Source organism: Tachypleus tridentatus, chromosome 13 (assembly GCF_004210375.1).
Source record: "Tachypleus tridentatus isolate NWPU-2018 chromosome 13, ASM421037v1, whole genome shotgun sequence".
NCBI lineage: Eukaryota > Metazoa > Arthropoda > Merostomata > Xiphosura > Limulidae > Tachypleus > Tachypleus tridentatus.
This window is the reverse complement of record NC_134837.1, coordinates 56,082,075-56,099,900: the sequence shown is the minus strand read 5'-3', so window position 1 is coordinate 56,099,900 and position 17,826 is coordinate 56,082,075. Positions and strand designations below refer to the sequence as shown.

General features: G+C 31.3%; 1 pseudogene across 1 annotated transcript in view; it reads left to right on the top strand.

Moving 5' to 3' along the window:
- The window catches only part of LOC143238017 (clathrin heavy chain 1-like), a 70,616-nt pseudogene extending 57,484 nt beyond the window's left edge, over positions 1-13,132 (top strand). The window contains exons 22-30 of the transcript XR_013020381.1: positions 5,840-5,998; positions 6,539-6,702; positions 7,320-7,476; positions 8,491-8,609; positions 8,970-9,251; positions 10,114-10,395; positions 11,864-12,085; positions 12,721-12,796; positions 12,950-13,132. The product of XR_013020381.1 is annotated as a clathrin heavy chain 1-like (transcript). The remainder of the gene's footprint in view (positions 1-5,839; positions 5,999-6,538; positions 6,703-7,319; positions 7,477-8,490; positions 8,610-8,969; positions 9,252-10,113; positions 10,396-11,863; positions 12,086-12,720; positions 12,797-12,949) is intronic.
- Positions 13,133-17,826: the final 4,694 nt, after the last annotated feature.

Here is a 17,826-nt window from a genome sequence, read left to right as displayed (position 1 = left end):
TACAGAACACCGATTACCCAATTTTGTAAATAATCTGTAATGTAATCTGTTATATGACTCCAAGATTTCACAGATTACAATGGCTGAGAAACCTACTAGAGACATTCTGAACTGTGAATCAGTTATGTATTTCAGTAAGTTTAAATAGGATCAATGGAAAGAAGTGAATGGGATATTTGATTTAGCCATATCTCAATAAAATAAAAATACATTTTATTTTATATTCTAGCTTGTAAATATTGGTAATTTAAGATCATAATTTGTGCAAAACTTTAGACTTAGTATTTTGACACAACAAAATCTTATTTTAACCAGTGCTAAATTCAACATACCACATGACTCACTAAAATCTATATTTAGATGGATTCTTTTAAATTAAGAAATTAACTCATATATAATACTAAAGTTTGAATTATAATCTACAATTTATTCCAAACTTATTAACATAAATTTATAAAATTAGTAGTTCAGTAAAATTTTGAATGCAAGTTTATGCTGTTTTACATATAGTAGCTTCACATTTGAATATATTTACTGTTATCTCATTTTCATTTTCAAATCAATCATCATTTAAAAGCAAAGAGTGCACATTACAATTATATCTATATCTAAATATAGTGTAACTGCATATCAGATAAGCACTATGGTGTCAAAATGTGTTCAGCATAGTTAAACAGGCATTCTACAAGAAAACTTCATGGTAAAATTATATTTTATGAGTAGGTGTTTACTGGATACTTTTTCAAGGAAGCAAACTCTTGTCTGTGCCAAGTAGATACATTGTCTGCCTCCTCTTCTCTGGAATTGATTTCAGTATATGTGTTTCTAAAGTTTTAAGAAGTCATCCACTGGCTCTTCTAAAACACTTGTGATCTAGGCATCAAATAGCACTTCACAAGAATACTCTCCCTCCTCTTGAATAACTGCCTCTTCCACCAATATTTTCTTCCTTTTATCCATTTTAGCTTCTCCAACTACTCAGTAACTTTTCAAAACAACATTCAGTTAATTTGATTAATGCATCAATAAGGTGTGTGAGAAGTAACATGAGGCTTTTTATTTTAACTTTAAATTCAGGCTGAGAAGTTTTGGAATTATATAACCTAGAAAGATTTTTCTCTCTGAAGAAAATATAAAGGATATGCCAGCAGATGAAGTGCTTCTATGTACTTTAGCAGGAATACAACTTTACAGCCTGCATTCTTGCTATGCCCAGGAATTTGTAAACTACCAGCAACTTTAATTATGTTAAATATAGGATCTTCTGGAAAGCATGATATTTTGAGTTCCACCTTATTACATTTGTTACAGCAACTTTCACATTAGCAACATCTTGCTCAGCATCTGCAGCCAGTGGAGACCTGTGGTGTTTATTCCACATAGCTGCACATTTTCACAGTGCAACTCTGTACAGTGTACATGTTGATCCATAAAATGCTGTTTGATCAACATCCTTGAAAGCAATGAGGTTGATTGAGAGAGAGCAGGAAATGGAGTTTCTAAATTTTGCTCTCAAGTATTCTGTTAACATCTTTTAATGCTGCATCACTTTTATCCTCATCTGTTATGTTCTTGAATTCCTTTACAAGGTTCCTCTTATTGTTGATTACAGTGAATCATACTTTATTTCAAATATTGAATGCTCAATGAATTTCATGTAGCTTTGTGTGTGATCTCTTAGTTGGACACAGTCCAGGGTTGCAAATTTTCACTTCAGGATGATTTATACAGTAATGTCATTCAGAAGTAGCTTCTGTTGAGTTGTTCAGATATTAGCTGTGGTGCACGTGGCTTGAATGTAGTTTTGTGGTTAACACTTCTTTCATGGACTGGAATACTTTTTAACCCTTTTCATTAGATTTTTGTGGCACATTTTACTAGGCTGAAGTTCTGTAATGAGCTTATGGAAGGCATGTTGTTCCAAAAGTGGTAAGGCTTGTAGATCTAAATAATGAAGTTAATCCTTTCACGTCAGGCTTGTGCAATTTGGGGAAATTTAAGTCATGAATTTCACTTGTATAATAATACAAGTAGCAACTCTGAGATTTCTTGATGCATTCTCTCAAAAACTGGTAAGATTTTGTTAAAGATCATAAGTGCCTTTTACAGAAAGAATGATATTTCAGTGTTTTTACTAAAAAATGTTATTGTAGTACTTGCACTCAAACTATTAACATATTAGTGCAAGATGATATCCATTTTAAGTATAAAAATACTTTTATCTTTTAAGCAAAATTTTTGTGCACCATGTAATATTGTAAACTTTGAAGATACTCAAGGTACAATGTATATTAAAAAAAAATTCAAACCTTTCAGTTATGAATATGAAATATAAATAAAGTATAAAAGTAAGACCTAAATACAATTTAACTGTTTCTTTAACTATGACATAACTTGTGTAAGAAACAAATAAGTACTATAGTTCATGAAATACATTTATCCTATGATGAAAATTGCATAAGTTTAAAAATAACCAGTATTTGATTATTGTATAAAATGAGCTCATCATAATGACTATATATGCATATATAATCTCTGCATGTAGGCTCTGAAGTTCAAACAAACCAATTGAAGGTGGGCAGGGCAATGTGTCAATAGATTAAGTAAACATCTTATTCTTCAGATGTACATCTACACAGCAGGCATTATGTTATTGAAGATACAGTATGTCAAAGTAGAGAATTTTCATAGCTTGTGAGTCGTGAAAATGCATCTCGAGTTTTAAGTAGTTTTTAAAGGTTTCTTTTCAAATAAAGGACTTGAAATTTAGATAGCTTAAAACTTCAAATCATAACATATAGTGTTAATTTCATTCATGTGTATTAACAGTGCTTAATTTTTTAATGTAATACAATGACTTGCAAAGAAGTGTTTTAAATGAGTACCTTGTGTGAAAGGGCTAACCCACTGACTTCTGGTTCACCAAATGGGATAGGATCTACCTTCAACAGTTGAATGCAAGTTTGCTGTATACAGTCCTCAAATATTCTGCATACATTTAAAGCAGCTTCATTCAAAGTGATAATGTCACAATACTGTAATTATAATACCATCTTTTATTTCCCTTATTAAAATGTTATTCTAAAATGAAAAATTGCTTTAATTACCAGAAATGTGTTTTAAGATTTTTTAAATTTATTTATAGACTGTTAACTCTTACACTCAGAAGAACTATCAGAAAGAAGGTAACACTTCATCACTTTTTGTCACAAAAATAAAACTAGTGAAGTTTGAAATTTGACAGAAAGGCTCCTAAAAACATGTGGTTCAGAAAATTTTTTTTTACTTTTTTTAACTATTTGTAATATTTTGTGATTTCATACACTTATTTGCACTTGGACTCAGTAGTTCATTTTCATGATAAATAATAGTTATCATTCATTATCTTAGTTTTCAATTTTCATTTGCATAATCTCTGGAAATTCATAAAGAAATATCAAAAGCTTTTCAAATTAAGATAAATGTTTTTTTTTATTTATATTCTCTACTATATCACTATTTATTACCAATATACAACAAAATGTTTAAAAATAACAAATAGAAATGTGTACATACCTTTAAACTCTGTGTAAGTCTGTTAAAGTAGTTTCATTTTTTTGCATAACTTCACTTATTTATCTTTTTATTTATAGCTTATTTTTCTTTAAGTTTTTTTCATTTATTATTTGTGCCCATGGGGCTTTATGAAAGTACTTTGGGAGCCTTACCACAGAGACACATTATCAAACAAGATGGTGCTTGTTCATAACTTTTCACACTCCAGGTGACAGGTTAAACTTGTAAAAATCATTAAATTGTTCAAATATTATTTTTTAAAGCACAAGATACACAATTAAAATATGTCATATCTAAACCTAACATCTTTTGTAAGAAACCACTAAGTGCTATTGTCGATCATGCAGACATCAATAGTAATAGCAGTTACATATACTTCAGTATGTGAAATGTGAACCAATTTCAGTTTAACTGTTTGGGGGGTATAGTGTAAATAGAACTTATTTTTCTATGGCAGTATACATTTGTATCAACTAAATACACATACATTATATATCTTAAGGCAGAATTTAGGTTGGCATGAAGCACCTTTGAAGGGGTGGAAATTTATATCTGTTTCTCAGAATGAATCTTCAGACTTTGAATATTACATTCATATAGTTCAAACACACATTAGTGTCTAGATATTTCTGTATGTTACTAGCTGATGTGACTAAGAGTGAACCACTGTTAATGTTGAGATTTCTTCGTAGCATGTGGATCAGATGACACAAACTACAGTTTAAGTATTTCTTTGAAAAGTTTCCTTTGAAACAAAGTAATTAAAATTTGAATAGCATGAACATTTAAATTACAACATACATTATGATAATTTATATATTTTGATAGTGATGTGTTTTGTTTAAACTTTGAATGTAATGCAGTACTGCATGCAGAAAGGATTTTGAAAATGACACTGGGCTCTATGGTAAAATTGTTGGTACTTGCATGATGTTCATTTAAACAGTTTGTTAAAAAAACAAGAGAGAGAAAAGTAGTTACATTGACTTTCTGCAGTGCACATACAGGGATGTAGATACTCAGTGGATAGCATCCCGATATACCGTCATTTGATTTATCATTTTCAATAAGTAATCAGTAAGAGCATGATGCAGATAGCATCCATATCTATTATTGTTTGCAATTTAAGTTAAGGCATATTTTAATAGAACTGGTTTTGTTTTAATAAAGAAAAATGTACAGTTCACTTGATCTGTATTATTTAGTTTAGGTTATATAAACATATGACACTTTTAAATTTGAAGTAAGTTCTTTGAGGCAGAAAGGACCTGTTGTTGCAAACAGATTTTATTTCACTTTTATATATTTGTTCTCTTCTTTCAAGAAAAGTAACTCATTAAACTTCCAAGACAGAAAAACATCTGGCAGCCTCCATTATTTTTACTGACTGAATGGACATGAATCATTCAAGCTTTAGCTTCGTTGCATTAGAAGATAAATACAATACTGTGAACTACAACCAGTGGGGCCAAACATATGCTTGCAATTTCCAGCTACACTTTTCTTGCAAATTTTTTACATTTATACATTTTTCTGTAAATCATTTAGAAGTAATGTCATATTTTTGAAAATATCAGTAATTGAAATATGTCCAGAATGAATAACTGTAACATAATACTGTTACTAATATTTTGTAATCTGAATACAAAATGCCATAAAATGTAATCCATTACTCCATGATACTGGTGAGTATCTTGCACTAAGCGTAAGAGCCAACAAAAATCTGTATTCTCATGTGGTTGATATTATGCTATTGTTGCTGTCACTAAGTACATACATTTAGTATTGTAACAAACTTTCCATTTTTTGCCTTTTTACCTTTTTTCTCACCATTATGTTTGTGAAGCAGCTTGCAACAGTTTGTTTCTTTACAAAGAAAAACTGTGAATGATCTTGTGTAAATTTGATTAGAAAATGTTCAACTTGCTATCATTTGCCTTCTGTTATTAAGTGAAGTATGGTACTGGAAAATTAGCCTCGAGACTTTGTCATTGTTTTGTGTGGTATGGTGCTATTTAAATGTTTTATATCTTCATATAATGTTAGAAATACTCACCTTTGGAATTGCCCTGGGATTTTCTGCTTTTCCATACAAAAAGTTGGTATATTCTCTTGTCATAATCACCTTTCCTGGAATTGTGATATACTGTTGGGTGTGTGAGTGCTAAACATCTTCCATAATGCCACATCTAATATTTGTTATGTGTGCATACTTCATATATGTTCCTCTCCCAGTTGTTTTGCCATATATTTTTTAAACTTAAGTTTTCTTCTTTCCCTACAGAGAATTGGGAAGATTTGGTTCGGTTCCTTCAAATGGCTAGAAAAATAGCTCGGGAATCAAATGTGGAATCTGAATTAATCTATGCCTACGCCAAGACAAATCGACTCTCAGACTTGGAAGAATTTATTTCCAGTCCAAATCATGCCGATATTCAAAAAGTAGATTTTCAATTCATTGCTAAATAATAATTTGAAATTATATTTAAATTGTTTGTATACTTCTGTGAAGTGTATTAAAGTCTACTAAAATTTAAATATTTAGGAATATAATGAACAGTTATTTATATATCCGAATAATTATTTGAAACATCTAATTATGTACACATTTCTCTATCATAAAGTATGATTTTTAACGTACTGTTATCAGAAGATTGAAGAACCAACAGTTGTGTGTTAAACTGTGTTTTAGGTAATTGCTGACTGAGGGATAAAGATACAACTGTATTCTAATTGACTACTTACTGAAAAGTTAATAGAACAAACCTATGTTTTTGCCATTCACTAAACAATAAAGAAGCAAAAATTGTGACTGTATTCAATTAATGTTTTGTTTTATTGATGATAAACAGTAAAATGAAGTAATACATTTGTTTATTGAGAAATATAACTGCAGTATTATGTTAAACCTTTATGAATATGTGTAAGACGTTTTGAAATTTTGGGTTGAGTCATTGTTGCATAATGTGGTTTGTTTCTAGATTGGGAGATCGTTGCTTTGATGATGGCCTGTATGAATCTGCCAAGCTGTTGTATAATAATGTGTCCAACTTTGCTAGACTAGCCATTACCCTTGTTCACTTGAAGGAGTTTCAGGGAGCTGTAGACAGTGCTCGGAAAGCAAACTCCACGCGCACTTGGAAAGAGGTATGATGTTAGAATTACTCTCTCTGTATACATTTATAGTTCATATTATATGCGACAACAATATAGATATTGTGAAGATGGGAACTGCAATAGAAATTACTGTGTAGCAGTAATGGAAAATTGTTAATTTTATTTTAAATTTGATATTTTAAGATATTTAGATACAAAACTACAGAAACTGTATTTACTGTTTTCCTTTCAAAAATAAATTAAGAAAAACATTTGTAAAAATTAATAATACACAGTGTGTTTTTGGTTTTTTAACCTTCACAGAAATTACTATTTCATCCAATAATTTATTAGAATATGCATGAGATTTATGTGAAAGGTTTTTAGTTAGAATAGATTAGATCACCTTATTCACCAGAAGACATGCTTCTTTAGTGCAGAATATTGTCATCAGATGGGTTTTAAACACGTGGAGGAAGTCCATTAAATATTAAGTACAATTCTCCAACTAACCCTGCTTTTAAACAACATACATGAAATTGTTTCAGTGTTGTAATATATTGTTATTTAGGCAGTTAATTGTAATATTTATTAATACTCTAAAAAGCCTAAATTTGATAGCATATTAATCTGTTATAATATTAGGTTTAAATTTTTCTCTTTCTTAGGTATGTTTTGCATGTGTGGATAGTGAAGAATTTCGTCTTGCTCAGATGTGTGGGCTTCACATAGTGGTACATGCTGATGAACTGGAAGATCTTATCAACTACTATCAAGATAGAGGCTATTTTGAAGAACTGATTTGTCTCCTAGAAGCAGCTTTAGGTGTGTTAGAAACAATTTATTGTGTTTTATTTGTTGCTTATTACAAGGTACTTGTTTGGAGATTGGTGAATCATGATTAATTCACTCATCTTTTGTTACTGTAATATTGAGATGGTGATATACCTATTATATCATGTTCTAGATTCTGCTTTTTCAGAAAATGTAAAGTATATAATGTAATTCATTAGAATTATCCTTTTGTATTGTAAAAATGTTTATAATAACCAATAATTAACATTGTCACATTATCAGCTTCAAAATACTGAAATTGTACAGGGTTAGTCAACATATTTAGTTCATTCTCTGAATGGTGCAATTCAATACAGAGTGTGCTGTTTTAATGCAAAGTCCAAAAATAAAGAAGCTCTGTGACATCTGTATAAAGTGAAGGCATATGGGTGTAATTGGCTGCAAAAGAGGGTTTGTGGACATTCATTGACAGTTATCAACCCTTCTTGTATATGTAAGGCGTGGTCCTATTTTCATTATTATTCTCATTTTGATTGCTGGCCAACAGTTTCAGTGGCCAAATGGACAAATCTTCATTGGATGGACACATTGTAATGTTCATCTGTAGATCTGTCTTTGCAGTCAGTTACATGTTCATATGCTCGTACTTGTAAGTAGTGTAGGACCTTATGCCCTTCAAATGTAGTACAGATTCCCAGTTGTAGAGCAGAATACTTGTACACTCTAGGCACAGGATAATGTCTTTGAAACTTAGTAACTGTAAAAAAGATTTTCAAAAGATTACAACAGTAAGGCCAGTGTGTGTATGTTAAAAGATAACTGTTAAACGGAACTTATTGTTTCTCGTATCTTAAACAATTTATTAAATGTGAGACTGAGTACCTTTGTGAACTACACATTTTTAGAACTACTCAGTGATTGCAAAATTTATCTTGAATCAGGGGCTTGGTATCTTGTAATTGAGCCAAATATTTTGTTTGCAATTGATTTAGTTGTTTGTTTTTACACTTTTCCTCATTTTTATTGGTAACATCTGAACAATAGGTCTAGAAAGAGCTCACATGGGAATGTTCACAGAGTTAGCTATTCTGTATTCGAAGTACAAACCTTCCAAGATGAGAGAACATTTAGAACTTTTCTGGTCTCGAGTTAACATTCCAAAGGTAGGTTTCATTGGTTTTAGCTTTTTATAAAAACATTGTTTTGCCGGTTTATATGTAATTGTGCATTCCCAGAAAGGTTTGTGAAGCTTTTAATATCCTTGTTTTGAAATGTAATATAAAAGGCAGTTATTTTTTATATAACTCCAAAGTTATAAAGAACTTAGTATTGTCTTCAATTTTTTTGGTAAAAACAAAATACAAAGTTGATTAATTTGTTTCTCTAAGCTGGGCTTGTTTGGAACTAGGCTGATTTAAAATATAAGATTAAACCATATCTGATGTGATGGACCTCATCAAAATAATTTTGTGAACTGTATATTATGCTTGTATATTAAAATAATTTGAATTACCAACTTGTAGGTGCTGAGGGCAGCAGAACAAGCTCACTTATGGGCTGAATTGGTGTTCCTGTACGACAAGTATGAAGAATTTGACAATGCAGTTGTTACCATGATAAACCATCCAAGCGAGGCATGGCGAGAGGGTCACTTTAAAGAAATGATAGCCAAAGTGGCAAACATTGAGCTCTACTATAAAGCCATTCAGTTTTATCTAGATTACAAACCAATGTTACTTAATGACTTGTTGCTTGTCCTATCAGCTCGAATGGATCATACACGAGCTGTGAACCATTTTACCAAGGTAAAGTTGAACTTTAATCTTGTCAATGAAAGCTTACAAAACTTAATTTGCACTCTACACTGTTTTTAGTAGGTATGGAAAACTTGCTCATCATTTCACAACAGTATTTTTTTGTAAAACATGAAAAACATACTGTTATTAGGTAACTCCATGCATGAGTATTCAGAAGGTGAATATAAATTAGTGTAAGTAAATAGTCTCATTTTATAGGTATAATAATTTTTAAAAACCCAGTAGTTTTAGTTCTTTTAGAAGTTTGATCTTATTTCTTCAGATGTGAATTCCATATTAACTTCTGGAGTAATGTTTTCTTCAAAGAAGTTTGTGTTTGTTTAATTGTAAGCTTTATTCTTTAGTTGTTATAGAATACACCATCCTTTATGATGTAAACTACCTAGTTTTTCTCAGGGTAAGTGTTCTCAAGTCAAATTTGGGAAAGGCCAAAATCACACACAAATATTCAGTGTTATTTACGTTACGTTTAACAGTACATTAGAATGTTTTCTTAGAACATTTGAGCAAATTAGGTTGTTATTGTATACTCAGTAATAATATGAAATCTGGGTTTTAGGATGACATTTTAGTTATGCAGCATAGTAGCAAAGTATATAGGTGTCATGTTGTGCTTTTATAATAGATTAAAAAAAATTATGTTCAGAAATTGTTCAATAGTTATTGGGTGTTGTGTGTAGTATGTATTTCAAATATAATTTCTTTATATATGATTACTTTTTTAAATGCAAATATAATGGTAACTGGCTTGAAAAGGTTAAGTTTTAAAGTTTATAATTTGCTTTATTAGAAAAGGTACTACTTGTTTGGTAGCTTTTTCAACATTATAATTTTTCTTTGCTTAATATAGGTAAATCACCTACCATTGGTAAAGCCATATTTGCGTTCAGTTCAGAATCTAAACAACAAGGCTATTAACGAAGCTCTCAATGGTCTCCTTATTGAAGAAGAAGATTTCCAGGGTCTTAGAACATCCATTGATGCCTTTGATAACTTTGACAATATAGCTCTTGCTCAATGCTTAGAAAAGCATGAACTTATTGAATTTCGACGTATTGCTGCATACTTGTATAAAGGAAATAATCGCTGGAAACAGTCAGTAGAACTTTGTAAGAAGGATAGGCTGTTTAAGGTATTTGCTGTTCACATTTTGATAACAGTAATTTAATTTGGCATTAAAATTCTATACTGAATTATTAGTCCTGAGCTAGTGAGAGCTAGTAGTAATTCAGAGCAGTCATTCACACATCAGATTTTGGTATTAAATGTAGTTTATTTGTTTTAGAAAACAGGTCTATTTTGCTGTTCCTTGAGTGGTTGTACATGTATACAAAAAAACGTTAAGAAATCAAATCAACCTAAAACAGCTACCTTTATATACACCATCTTATTTATAGCCTTTCAAAATCTAGGTAACATATTAAACTAATAAAAGTTATTAAGCCATCCAAATATGATTTTTAAGATGCACATAATGCACAATTACTAAAATATAAAATTAAGACCAAAATACAATTTATCTCTAACTATAGGATATTTAGGTAAGAAACCACTTTAAGTGCTATATTTAATCAAGCAGACAACAATCTGAACAGCAATTATATGTATACCATGATGAAAACTGTGCCAATTTCAAGTTTAACCATTGGTTAGGGTATAGTGTAAACCTTGCTCTTTCTAACAACTATGTACATTGTGGATCTCAAGTCAAGGTGGGCATGGCAACTCTCAAGGGTTGGTTAATGTGTTTTTGTTTCCCAGAGAAAGCAGCTGCAGAGTTTGGATATTGCGTGTCAAATAGGACATACTTATGCAGATTGTCATATTTTGTGGCTGAGTGTGAACTGCTGCTAAAGTTGAAATTTTTCAAAGTATATATATTGATAACATGACACAAACTCCAGCTTAAGTATTTTTAAAAGTTTGCTTTCAAAGTAATTAAAACATGAATAACATAAAAATTCAAATTATAACATGCATTATGCGTGTTAATTTCATTGACATATATTGTTAGTAAAGTGGTTTAATTAAATTTTGAATGTAATGCAGTGCCATACACAGAAAAGGTTTTAAAAATGGTGCCAGGGATCATATTAACACAATGTAGAAAAACTGTACATTTAAATATGAGGAATAAAAACGTTTTTGGAATGACAGTACCTCTTAATTTGTTAGTTTTCTTGTGGATAAATCATTATTGGCTAGAATATGTATTTGTTATGCCTTCTATGCAATTAACATTGCACATAGAGCTGAAAATTCATAGTCAAAAGTTAATTTACTTTTGGTTAAGCTGTCCACAGCATAAAACACCACTAACTGCTTCATCTTGCCATCCCCAGAGTACTGTATCAATTCTACTTGTTACTAGGGTATTCAAAGATAGCTTAGTTTTTACAAAATAAATAGGTATTGTAAACACATTTTTATTTATTTTTCTAATTGGTGAAGTTTGTCTTGCTTTTACTGTTACATGCATGAACTTTCACTTTGGTTATCCTAAGTGGGCTGTCTCTTTTTGTTCATTTTTTATCCATTAAATGTTAATCCTTTAAAAGTAATTATATGAATGAATGCTCTATTTTTTAATTTTGTGTTAGGATGCAATGGAATATGCTTCCGAGTCTAAAATGGCTGATATAGCTGAAGAACTGCTGGCCTGGTTCCTTGAAGAAAAGAATTATGAATGTTTTGCTGCATGCCTATTCCATTGCTACTATCTTCTCCATCCTGATGTGATTCTGGAACTTTCTTGGCGTCATGGAATCGTAGATTTTGTCATGCCATACTTAATTCAAGTCCTCAAAGAGTATGTCACAAAGGTACATCATTATTTGTTGCTCAAGAGATGATTTCCTATTTAATAATATTAAATATCTTTTGTGTAATTGATAAAAATGGAGAGATTGTTCCTAAGAACTTAACATGATGTTTTATACTATAATCTTTCACACTTCTGTCTGAGACAAAACATGTTTAAACTTTTGTTTCAACCCAGGCTTATGATTTATCCAACCTGAAAGAAGTAATATTTAAAAAAAGAAAAACATTAATGAGACCGTGTTGATATAATTAAATTTATTGGAATAAATCATGATTTTTGTGTGGTTTTTTAAGGTTGTAAGAATATGAAATGTGCAAACTAATAATTACGAACAGTTTGTATTTAAATGTATTCTCTGAATATAATATTGCAGTCAAAGGTCTTAAGACATTAATGATGCATTAGTTCAACATGTTGAAAGTTTGTAATTAAATATCTTGTATAAAAATATTTCAATTGTCAGAAGTAGAAAACCAAGAAAATGAATAGAATGCTAGGATATAGAATGAGTACAAGATAGGCCTAACAACAATGTATTGTATTTCAAACACAAATTTGTGCAGGTTCTTCAGTTTGTTTCTGTATTATAAGTACCATTGAATAATTAATGTAGAATAATTGTTTGTTGTTTAGGTGGACAAATTAGATGAACAAGAAAATGAAAGATTAGAAGAATCTGCCCAGAATGATCAAAAGCCAATAGTTTATGGTAAGTTTAGATATTTTTGTCAGTTATTTTCCAATATATATTGTAGTCTTGATTTTGCAATATTTCAATCAGGAATGAAAAATTTTTATTTCAAAAAATATAAAAAAGGATTAAAAACTATTACGTTTTAAAATTGTTCTTTTGTCTCTTTAGCTCCTGAACCCCAGTTGATGTTAACAGCTGGCCGATGATGGTGGGACCAGGGTACCAGCCTTTTAACCAACCTATGCCAGGCTATCAAAGCTATGGGATGTAATCTAATGTAACCCATTCCTCTCAGCTTCAGAAAAACATTACCTATGAACAAGAGCTAAAGCTCATTCAACATTGCTTCAGTTAATAGTTTGTCTAGGCTTCTCCTGTTAGAAGTGTCAGAGCTATTGGTTGTAGGTATTACTTGTGCCACAAGTTTATTCCTGCACAGATAAAACTAATTTAATGATTTGATTTAGTCGTCATGGAATTTTGGAGTATTTTGTGTGTGATACCAGGGGACACTGTTCACTGAAGCAAGGAGCAAGACTGAAGAGTGGAGGAGACTGTTTTTATAAGAAGTCTAGTGGGTGTACAGATCTAAATATAGTGTTTTTGTTGTTGATATAAAGATAACAAATTTATGTAACTTTCAGCTTGTCAAGTATAAATCTTATACATGGCCATTTCATGGTGTCCAGAAAATTATTGATTGAATATATGTTGCACTGTGAAAGAAATCACTTATCCTGAATTATATTATTGTGGAAGATGTGTAGACCCAATAATTCCAATCTTCCTCTTTACTATTGTAATCTTAGATTCTGTTAATAATATAGTATTTGTTATAAGGGCTTTTCTTGGTCTGCAAATATTTTAAAATCTATTCTTGAAAAATTATTTTCAACTATAATTTTGTTATAACTACATAACTGTGTAGAATGGGTTAGAAAGTAATTCCACGGAATAGTTTAATTTAAAACTACTGGTTTTACTTCTGAATGTACTTTAATCAGTAGACTAAGAATTAGTCATTTGTTGATTAATCAAAGATATAAAGAATGGTCAAAATATCTATATTATTGAATTTACTTGATGTTTTAGCATAGAAAAATCAAGATTTGGATAAGGATAAATGTCTTAGGGGGGGGGGGGAGAAATTAAGAGAGAGCTTTGGTTATAAAGTTACACTAACAAACTAAAATTCATTCTTTCCAATCATCATCATTAACTATGTATTTTCTTGTCTGTGAAATGTATTTTCCAACCTAAGTTTAGTTTGAAAACAGCATTGTCCATTCAACCTTCATGACTGTTGGACCTATGCTATTACAGTTTTCCTGTCATGTATCTCACTAGTTTGAGACCATAAGAATAATAAAAATGTATGAAACTAATTGAGTGTGTCCTTTTTTTTCTGTCTTGTTCAAAATATTTAGAAAATGGATTTGTAATAAAAAATTAAAATGCAAGTATTATCTAGGAAGGTTTGTAATGATTTAACATTTTTTTGTAGTTCTAAATAATCATAATAAAAGGTTCTTATTGTCTAGTTTATGTTCCTGTTACATAAGGAGTGGAAAAATTAATTTTTATTTAACAAGAAGTTAAGACAGAGAAGGTGGTACTTGGTTGAAGACTTCTATAGACTATACCTGCCTCAGTAGTTTTTGGATAACATTTCAAGTTGCAAGTACAGGGCTTCATCAGATCAGATGAAGTATCCAATCATCTTACTCAGTTACTAAAAGTGAATTTTTTCATCTCTATGTATATTGGTTTAGATTTTTCTTTTGTTTGTTTTTACGTATGCAATGTATTGAGGATGCACCATTCAAATTATTAGCTAAAAATGACAAATTTGGTTCACATAATAAATTACTTTTTCTTTAATATTTCTACAAACTGACTTTACTGTTATTCACTGTTGCCAATACTATAACTAATGTAAAGAAAGGTATTTGTATGCTTTCAAGTCTTGTGGAGTGTATCAAGAAATTGAATATATGTTATACCTGTTACTCATTCAAATACTTCATAAAAACTCAGTACTTGATTGAATTTGAAACTTCTTATTAGTGGCCATTCCAATGTTTAGTAAAACACTACCTCAGTGCTTCACTGACTGTAGTATTTATAATTTATCTTCTTCTCTCATTAGTTCCAAATTTACTAGATTTTTGTGACATGAAATTAAAAAAAATTATTGGATTAATCTCTCATACTTGCTGCACCCCAGTGGCACAGCAGTATGTCTGTGGACTCTCACCACTAGAGTTGGGTTTCGACACTCATGGTGGGCAGAGAACAGATAGCCCATTGTGCAGCTTTGTGCCTAATTCCAATCAACTGCATACTACTTAAACTTAGCATCATGCACCCTGAAGCTAACATTCAAACTAAAACATGCTATTGCTGATGTGTCCAGGATGTTTTTAAATAGAACTAGCTAGTTTGCCATTGATGAAAGTAGCTTAACTATGAGAGAATTGGAAACCTTGGGACTACTACAACAACCAACATAATGAGGTTGCATATGTCACATGCTGTTATAAGCAGTACATATTCAATTATGGATTCAGCCACATAAAAAATTAGGTCAGTACCAGCAGGCTTTAGATCAGATGGGTATACTATATAATTCATCAAATGAAATTCTAGGCATGTTAATTTTCCTTGTAACATTTTTTCTCATTGCACTGTCAAAAATTAATGAGTCATCAACAGAGAGGATGATTGACAAACTAGTTAAAGAAGCAGATAGACAGACATATCAAGGATTCGATTTTAAGTATCAAAATTCAAGATTGAAGATGTAAGATCAGTTGAATTTTAGTTGATCAGACGATTAGCTATACATAGGTTGTAAAGAAGGTCGTAGTTGTCTAGTTACAACAATAACATTCTCTAAAACTACCTTTAGAGACGTAATGCTAATTTGGTTACCTTGGAAAAATAAAATTTCATTCACTTCACGTGTGTGCTCATACCTTATTTACTCGCAGAAGATGTATCAGTATTACCTACGAATTTCTTGGTCCGAGCATTCATTGGGTTTCTTCTACACATATATCTATGGCTATGCTGCCCTCTGTTTTCATTTTCGTGATAAATGCAAAAATAGTTTACCTTTAACCTGGAACCATTCTCTCAAATACCATCTGGTTATTACTTATGTAGAGCCTGAGAACAGTTGGAAAGAAGAGATTACAATTGCAAAACTGATTCAAATTAGCAGATGCCAGTTTATAATTCTGATTTTTAGAATACAATATATGTTTTCATCATCCCTCCATTGTGACTTTCTACCAGATAAAAAGTGAATATTTAGGTGCAATATTCACCATGAAAGTGTTACTTTCGAGAACTGCTAGCAGGCTCGGCATGGCCAGGTGGTTAAGGCACTGTATTCGAATCCCCGTCACACCACATAGGCTCGCCTTTTAAGCCGTGGGGGCGTTATAATGTCACGATCAATCCCATTTTTCATTGGCAAAAGAGTAGCCCAAGAGTTGGTGGTGGCGTCTAGCTGCCTTCCCTTTAGTCTTATACTACTAAATTAGGGACAGCTAGCGCCGAGCCCTCGCGTAGCTTTGCGCGAAATTCAAAACAAACCCCTAGTAGCGTATTTTTAGGTATCTTTAACTGCATCTTGTACTGAAACAATGTTAATAAAATATTTAGGAAAATTGTATACGTATAGAATATTTCAATATGTCTGTAAATTACATTCACTACTATTTTGTTTGTATGAATCTAACTACCTTTGTCATTCTCTAGGAGATACACATTCTGCTCTTGGTTAGTTTTGCTATAATGTTACATGCTATGCAAAGATTAAATATCAGTGTTCTTCAGTGACATGACAGGTATATTTTGAGGTTACAGCTTCGTCTATGGTTTAATAAGAATGACTAGCCATCTGAGTATCACTGATGGCTAAACGTAAGTTACAAGTTTATTGTGAGATTGAGAACATCGGATTTAAACAATCTGTGACATGACTTTGAAGAACAAGTAGTCTGAAGGAAGAGTCAATAAACATGTTTAAAAACAGTAAATACTCACTGTTTGTGAATTAGTAAAGACTGTTATGTTATGCATTAAACTGTGTCCAGTCTCTTTCTTTCTCAGAATTGGTGATTCAAAGATGCTGTATTACTTCCTAATAATATCCCAGCCGAAACTCCTGTTATTCTACAGATTTATTCAATATCCCTCTTGAGTTACCTCAGTTCAACTTCAATAAACAATATTTATACCACAAGGTTGTAAACGCTTAATATAAAGCTGTTACGATTTTTGCACTTTTTTAAAGGAAACAGCCACTTTGTAGCTGCTGTGTTTTCAGTCGCAACAATAAAAATAATACATAGAAGTTATTACTACCAATACATTTAAGCATACGAAAGCCCGGCATGGCCAAGCGTGTTAAGGTGTTCGACTCGTAATCGGGTGGTCTTGGGCTCGAATCCCGGTCGCACCAAACATGCTCGACCTATCAGTCGTTGGTGCGCTATAATGTGACGGTCAATCCCACTATTCGTTGGTAAAAGAGTAACCCAAGAATTGGCGGTGGGTAGTGATGACTAGCTACCTTCCCTCTAGCCTTACACTGCTAAATTAGGGACGGCTGGCGCAGATAGCCCTCGATTAGCTTTGCGCGAAATTCAAAAACAAACAAACTCTATCCTATATTACATTTATATATCATAATTATTTTGAAATAAAATAAGGACTTTGATAGTAGTGAAGGTGCCGTAAATATTAATGCTTTTTAGTTACATTCCAATTTATTATTTTGTATGAATTGTACTGAAACAATGTAAATACAAGGATCATTCAATTAAGTAAAATGAAAAAATATATATATTAAAAAGTGTACATTCGTTTATTCCTTTAAAAGTGAAGTATCTGTTATCTATTCTACCTAATTTTTAATTTGGTTCTGATTGTGTAAACGTTCGTCGTTGTTTTTTTTTTTATCGAAGACTATAGAAAACGAAGTTCGAAGTGTTGAATCGGGGATATTCGCAAAAACTAAATTAATTCCCAGT